The 7,652-nt window shown below is 40.6% G+C and overlaps 1 long non-coding RNA gene across 1 annotated transcript in view; it reads right to left on the bottom strand.

Moving 5' to 3' along the window:
- The window catches only part of LOC117245378, a 44,425-nt gene extending 38,701 nt beyond the window's left edge, over positions 1–5,724 (bottom strand). Inside the window, exon 1 of the long non-coding RNA XR_004500033.1 lies at positions 5,611–5,724. This is a non-coding gene — a long non-coding RNA (uncharacterized LOC117245378). The remainder of the gene's footprint in view (positions 1–5,610) is intronic.
- Positions 5,725–7,652: the final 1,928 nt, after the last annotated feature.

Genomic DNA, 7,652 nt, shown 5'->3' with positions numbered 1-7,652 from the left:
TCACCCATTAAAGCATTAGCAGTTGAAACGGTCCTAACCTGACAAATATTGCCACCAATGTTTTTCTAAGTCCTACAAACTCCCTGACTACAACAAAATAAATACAGATGGGAGAAAGTGTAACCACTCAGAAGTTCTTGCATCACCCAGTGACAACCAAGCAAAGACCACAAGCACAGGCTAACACATAATCACAGGCTAATCAGCTGGATTTTCCCCCTGTTCCCTTTGCTTGAGCTATATCATAATAGAATCTATGAACTGCAAGGTACATGGTAATTAATCTTTGAACTACTTGTTAACTTAGAGCGTGAGTGGAATATTAAGTCAAATGTGTTTGCAATCACTGTATTTAATAAAGGTGTGTGGAAAAATTATCAGCAGACTGGAGAAAGATAAAAAAAAAAAAAGACCCAAAACACAGAGCATCATCCTCTCCCAGCCTAAACAGGGGGTAAAGGGGGCTACAAAAAGTCAGCAGTAAAAAGAGTCTCTTGAGAAGTTCTAGGCTTAATTTAACCAGGTGCATTGTTAGCTAGAGGTGCCCTCCAGTAATACAGTTACAAGGCCACCAAAACAAGCTTTCCCCCTGGAGAATTCACTGCAAACCTGGCACGTGAAGGAAGGGATTTTTTACAAGTGTCTTCTTCCTCCCAGCCTCTGAGTTAGATGAGGAAAGGAGGAAGGGAGAACACAAACACATACACACTTCTCTCTCCTTCATGCATTTTTTAGTGCAAAGATGGCAACAACAATATTAACAAAAATTAATGCAGGCAGGCGTGGGGAAAATATAATACACTGGGAAAGAGATGCTGAGGGAAGCCAGGCTAGTTTTTAAAGAGGAATCTGGAAGGCTGAGCAAAAAGAGACCTTGATAACTATTTTTATGGAACATGAAAAGTTTGAAGACTTTTTTTTTATTCCCCCCAATTCTGAGCAATGCTGGAGACCAGAATGCTGAGCTAATGTTTACTATCATCAATATGTCTTTCACATGTTTCCAGTCCATCACTGCACTGTACGTGTGCCACAAGACAGACTCTGAAACATGTTTATAATTTGCATTAACAAGAGCTCCATTCTATACATATTCAATAGCCCAAAAAATACCACATAATCCAGGCTACTTTTTAACCCACCTGTTTCCCACCCTCCCTCTCGGCCTTTCCACCACATTGTTGAAGTATTTAGCTCAGGGCTTGTTGGATTCAATGGAAAGTTTTCTATGCAGTTCAATGAAGAGTAGGTCCAGCCATAAGACAATAGTTAATCAGCTTATTTCTAGTTAGCATGAACTTAATACTGAACACATGTGCAACAGATTTGCTGAAAAGATAGATTTAAGCATGGGCTTAAAGGCCTCCTCAAACTAAAGTCTAAAAAAAATAAAGTCCTAAAATACTGCACAACTAACAAAATATTCAACTGTTTCAACAGTATCTGACACACACTTGCTAATTCTGAACAGAACATTATGAAGTTATTTGGTTTTATATTTAAATGCTCATCAGTTATGGTACAGAAGCATTACAAAAATATATTATCCAAATATATTTTTTCACATCTTGGTAGCAGAATATAAATTTCTGGAGTTGGGACTATCAGATGAAACCTGTGGATCAATCAGATATTCTGTGGGACCTGTTAATGAAATGGTTCATTTATTGGTCACAACCAGAAATCAGAGACTTGAGTGCACAAATGCAGAAATATTGTGTTTACACACAACTAGAAGCTCATTTCCAATAAGGATCGATGCCATTGGCTGGCTCTTTTTCCAACAAGCATTTCCACATCTCTGCTCTAATTGTTCCAATTATTTTTTTAGCCCTCTTTCCTTCTATTGAGTCTGAATAAAGTATCCTACCAGTCACCAAATATAGGAATATAATAAAGTGGAGCTTTTCTCTGTGACACCACTACTTTGGACTTTCCTCAGGGTGATGACCTGGGGACACCAGGCTGTTACAGGACACGCTGTACAAAGTGCCAATACAAATTGTTTCCTCTGTAAGAGGATAACATTTGGGGGGTTGGGTTTTTTTTTTTTTGTTCTCTTCCTTCAGGGAAATGATGAGCTGAGCTAAGGCCTCCTCATTTTTCAGGCTATATATATATATATATGTATATATATATAGCATGTATTATACAAACTTTGGTATATTGCCATGAATATGTTATTTATAATATCCTATATTACTATAATTATATTACTATAGTATCTTATTAAATGCAAAGAGATATGCCTAGTTGCAATGTAGTTATTAGATGTTCAATTTCAATTGATTGTCAAGAACATAGTCATTAAGATTAAACATCTGTTTAATAGGTATATCTTATTACATAGTTGTACTTAAGTCCACAGGCAAAATCTGATTTAACATGAGACATAGTTTAAATAAACTAATTATGCGAGCATGATCTAAAACCAAGCTAAACATGGACCTTTGAAAATGACACATGAATTTAATCAAAGCCAGGGCCTCAAAGTGAGCAGAACTTAACCACTGGCCTGACTCATGCATGTGTTTTGATTTCACAGCTGAAACCAGTAAAGCCAGCACCCTCTGGGGGCTTCCTGACTCAACAGTGCCTCCCCCACCCACAGATTACAAAGCAGCAAGTTGTCTCTTTGGTTCCAATTACAGGAAATGTCGCTGTGCTTTGTTTGGGAAAGTGGAGCCATCACCTCTCCAACAGCAGTGGAGTCTCCTCCGCAGGTTTGCTCTGAGGGCTGGAGGCTGGCTCAGCCCAGGGGCTTGGCCCAAACACAGACAGGTGTTCCCACAAAATCCTCTCCTTCCATCAGCCCCCACCCCCAGATCCCACCCAACAGGAGATACCAGACCCATCACAGACCCTGTTCTGGGCAGTTTTATCGTCTGTCCAAACCACCAATTTAACACTGCCACCTGAGGGAAAAAATCCACATGTAAGAGCCAGAAACCTGGCTTTCTGCAAAGGCATGGCAAGGAAGATTCAGCCTTGGCTGATCAACAAACTCATCCCTGTCCCTACAGCCCAAAACCAAACTCCAGCAATATAACATACTGGAACTCTTTCCCAAGCAAGGAAAGCCCTGCCTGGTTTATTTTCTGCTAAATTTAGGATTTAAGGGAAATAAATCACATATTTGGATCCAAGAGGACTAAAAAGTGTTTCCATAAACTCAAAGCAGGTCTCAGACAACCCTCACTAATATTTTTTCCTGTTTTATTAATGGCCACACCATCAGAAGACCCAGCTCTGAGTCTCCAGGGAAATCATCCTACGTGCCTTATTGACAGTGGGAGACTGGCTGAGCCTTTTGATACATCCAGTCCTCAGTTCTTTCAATCCTTGATGATTTTCTCAAGAACTCCAGCTTATTGCCACAGGAGAAATAGAGCTGGTCAGGAAACCAGATATCAACTATTTAAGTTTTGGAATTTTTTCCATCTGGATTCAGAAATCAGCTTCATGTCATGGAAGTGAAGTTCAACTTTAATATTGAAATATGTCATTTCCAGAATGAATTACAATCTCTCAGATGTCCAAATACCTTCCTAGTGGACTACAGCGAGTCAAACAGCCTTGGTCGCTACAGCCCAAGCCTGACAACATTTTTGTTGGCTTCAGCATCTCCTGTCCCTGCCAAGCAAGGGTGAAACAGCATCTCAGTAATTTTGCCATTACCACTCCACGTTGAAAGGTGTCACATTCATTTTCAAATCTGTCGCAGCCGTTTGGCAGCTGCAGACCCCCGAGATCCAAAGGCCTGTGAAAACCACAGGTCACTGGCAATGGGTTAAAACATGGATATCAGGAATGGTTTGGGTTGGAAGAGACCTCAAATGACAATGAATTCCAACCCCCTGCCATGGGATACCTTCCACTAGACCAGGTTGCTCTCTACCCCATCCAACCTGGCCTTGAACACTTCCAGAATGGAGAATACACAACCTGTGCCCGTTCCTTTCTACCCTTATAGTAAAGAATTTCTTCCTATTATATAATCTAAACCTTCCCTCTCTTCTCCTTCATGCCTTTTCCCCTTTTCCTGTCACTACATGCCATTGGGAAAATTCCCTCTCTCCAGAGGAAGGCAGGTGAGGATCTGGGAGCCCACGATGCCCCCACAGCCCCAGGGCCCTACACCAGGGTGATATTCCCAAATTCACTTGTTGCATTTCAGCCCACCACAACTGGCCAGGCTCAGGGCTGGAGTGGTTATGGGCAACTGTGACTACTGGATTGGACCAGCTCTGCTTCAGGATCACAAACAATAGAGGGAAAATTTGGTGGAACTTCAGAAAAATAAACTTTCTACCAAAACTTGTTTGTTTCCCACGGGAAGTCCTCAAAATTTAATAGTTTCTATAAAATCTTAATGTGTATCAAGTCAGTGAGCTCTAATGGATGAAACAAAGACTTTCTGTGCATTTTTTTTTTCACTTGACTTCAATTTTTTTTCCCAAAACAGCTTCATCTTTTTCAAGAATGCACGGCTAGTACTATAGCAATGCTGAAAACCTCAAAAACAAATGTGGGTGCACCCTCTTGATACACAGGCCAGAAAAATGTCAAATTTTTGTCCTCATGGTTTTTAATTGCTTAGAGATGGCAGCGCTGGCAATTGATGCTATGGAATGCTACTTCTTTTCCCACATCTCAGTAATTGTTCTAATGATCTCCTTGCAACATATTGGTGGAAATGTCAGGAGATTTCATGACAGATATAAAATTCATGTGATTGCCAGTAAAGCAGTATAAAGACTCCAAAAAATATCCCACAAATATTTCCCCACATTTTTTAATACAACCATGTCAGGACTATTTGCAAGCTTTTGTATTTGTTGCATGAATTGGGTGCCCACATCCCATCAGAAGAGGGTTTCAAAGGGATTCCAAAAGTCAATAGATACTTTTGTATAGCTTTATGGAACACATATTAAGCTCCCATTTGCCATAACTGTGTGCCTTTTAGAGCGTGACATATAATAAACATTGAAAGAAAACCTATTATTTGAACTAATTGTATAAATAATACCTGTGTCTCCAAAAGTTTCCAGTGTTATCTACCCAAAGCATTGAACTCACTAAAGATACCTCTTCTTACTGCATTCTGAGCTGCTACACCAACAGGGTGAGCAGAAATAATGTAATAAAATATCCAAACTCCACCCCATGATGTTCCCTCAGCTGTGCAGGGAGGATATCTCTGTATTTCTTAGCTGCACATGAAATAAGCTTTTCATAACAGGTACACTGCAGAGATCAGTTCCTAAATTAATGCTTATATGACTACATAAACTATGATACTACCTCAGGCTCCAGCTTGATGTTGTGGATGAAATCACATATTTTCTAGCTGGTTTAGGGTTTTGTTCTATTTTGATTCTCCTCATTAGATACAATGCCCTGAAATAAAGAGCCAATAATTCTCCTCAGACTGGTTCAGAGTTCTTTTTATCCAAGATTCTGTCTTTCTGCTACCTTTCCTTTTCCCAGGCATTTCTACTTTAAAATAATTTTTATAAAATAGAAAAAAATCCCCCTCCACACCACAAATCCAGTGTTTCCTGCAGAAGAAAAGCTTGTGTTCCCTGTGTCATTCCATTTAATTACCTTGTGAAGTTCAGTGCCCTGTGTTGCACTTCTCTGTAGCAACTCCAGCTCCAAGGAGCTTTAGGCACAGCTGTACAAAACAGCCCAGCTCAGTCAGTGCATCTTCTGACTGATTCCAGGAGCAAGCAAGTGTGTTTTGGCAACAGCTCAGATAAATAAAGATGTTACATCCAAGGGCTGAAGTCGAATAATTTATTCAAATTGGTGCTTCTTTCATCACACTCTTTGGAATCTTTCAGAGATGGCAGAACCATACAAGCTCTCCCTAGGAGTAAAAACTACACTGAAAATGAGTGCAATGTCCAGACAGACATTCAAGAACAACTTTAACCAGCGTCCCTCAACTTATTCCACTCAGACATCCCCTGCCCCTGTGCAGCACTGCCAAAGCCAAATGAATTTATACAAATTTACAAGAATTCTAATCTAATACTAGAAAAAGTCCAAACCAAAAAAAAACCCAACCCAAATCAGTATGTTTTTTCCAACATTTCAAATACATTATTTTACCTTCCTCCCAGTATAAATGGAATTAACAGCAAAGTCCAAATCTGAAAGAGTTTAAAAACCCATCCCATTTCTGACCCATTTCTTACCTGCTTCTTTCATGCTCTGGGCCAATGTCTATAATATGCCAGCACTACTTTCCCAGATTTGAGGATCCTCTGACCTTCAGAGGAGAGATTTCCATACCTGCATCTGGATCTGATTGCTGAGAACCTGGCTCACCTCTGTTAAAGATGTACTGAGGTCTTGGATTCACGTCCTGCATTCCTCTGCAACCCAGAGAGCCTGCCATGATTAATGTGTGCTGAATGAAAACCATAAGAACCAAAAATGATTTGCAACTGATTCATTAAAATAGCATTCATCATGATAATTGATTGGTTAATTAATTATGGCCGTAATGCAGATGACATCTGTATTTCCAAAGGAGTTCTTTGGTAGTTTCTGAATTCCTTCATTAAAGCCTGGCTAGTTCACTGTGCTACACCTTCTCGTGGGAGGACTGGCAGGGAAAATGAATCCAAAAGCTCTGCTCTCTAAAAAAGACAGTATCTTCTAGTGTTGGGAAAGAATTCCTTCAGCAACACCACCTCAACCTCCTCTCATGACTAAAACTGGATTTGGGGTGCTCCAGTCCTGTTCAGCTGGGCAGCACAGGAGCCACAGACTCCTCTTGCCCTACACCAACCCTGCCCACACAAACAGCACTCACAGAGCATCTTTGGAGATCCAGCTGTTGAGCAGGGTGACAGCACCCACAGCACTGCAGCACACGGGAAGGATTACTACAGAGCAGGAAATGTAAAGAAAAATTCTTGTAAAATTATTACAGAGCAGGAAATGTAAAGAAAAATTCTTGTGGAAAATGCCAAGGGATCTTCCTGCCAATGTGCACCAAACATTAGCAGGTTTTGGGGCTCTCATTTGAAAGAGGTGTGCACAGGCAAAATGCACAGTTAATTGACACAGACTTTTCAAGTTTCAAAGTACTTGCTGCCCAGCTGTCCATCACCCTGGCAGACAGAGCTGTTTGTCAGCTATTTGGAATCTCTGCCTTGAGCATGGTTATTCTCTAGCATAGGTTTAGAAAGCTGGACTCAGCACAGATTTGATGTCTGAACTCACCTGAAAGTGTTACATCCCAGACAGGCCAAAGGCAAGGATTTTCTTCCAGCTATGATCTGATATAGCAGATTTTGAGTTATGAGGATTCATTTCTTGACTCTGCCATAGGCTTTTCTGCATGGCCATGAGCAAAACCTTTCCTTTGCTGCTCCAGTTTTCATCTCTAAGACAGAAATGATGGAGAGAGAAAACTCTCTCTCCAAGGCTATGGAGAAGATGCACTCACCATATTAATGACTAGGAAGTGCTTAGATATTACAGCTTCAGGGGACACAGACATACCCCAAGAATCCACAAAGAGCAACACAGAAAGAAGTTGCTGAGGCTATGTTCTCCTTAGTTCTTCCTGCTAACCTCTTTTTAATATTTTTTCAATCTCCTGGTGCCATGAGCACTACTGGAGTACTGGC

Source organism: Parus major, chromosome 20 (assembly GCF_001522545.3).
Source record: "Parus major isolate Abel chromosome 20, Parus_major1.1, whole genome shotgun sequence".
NCBI lineage: Eukaryota > Metazoa > Chordata > Aves > Passeriformes > Paridae > Parus > Parus major.
The sequence above is the reverse complement of the archived record's forward strand: the minus strand, read 5'-3'. Positions and strand labels throughout refer to the sequence as shown.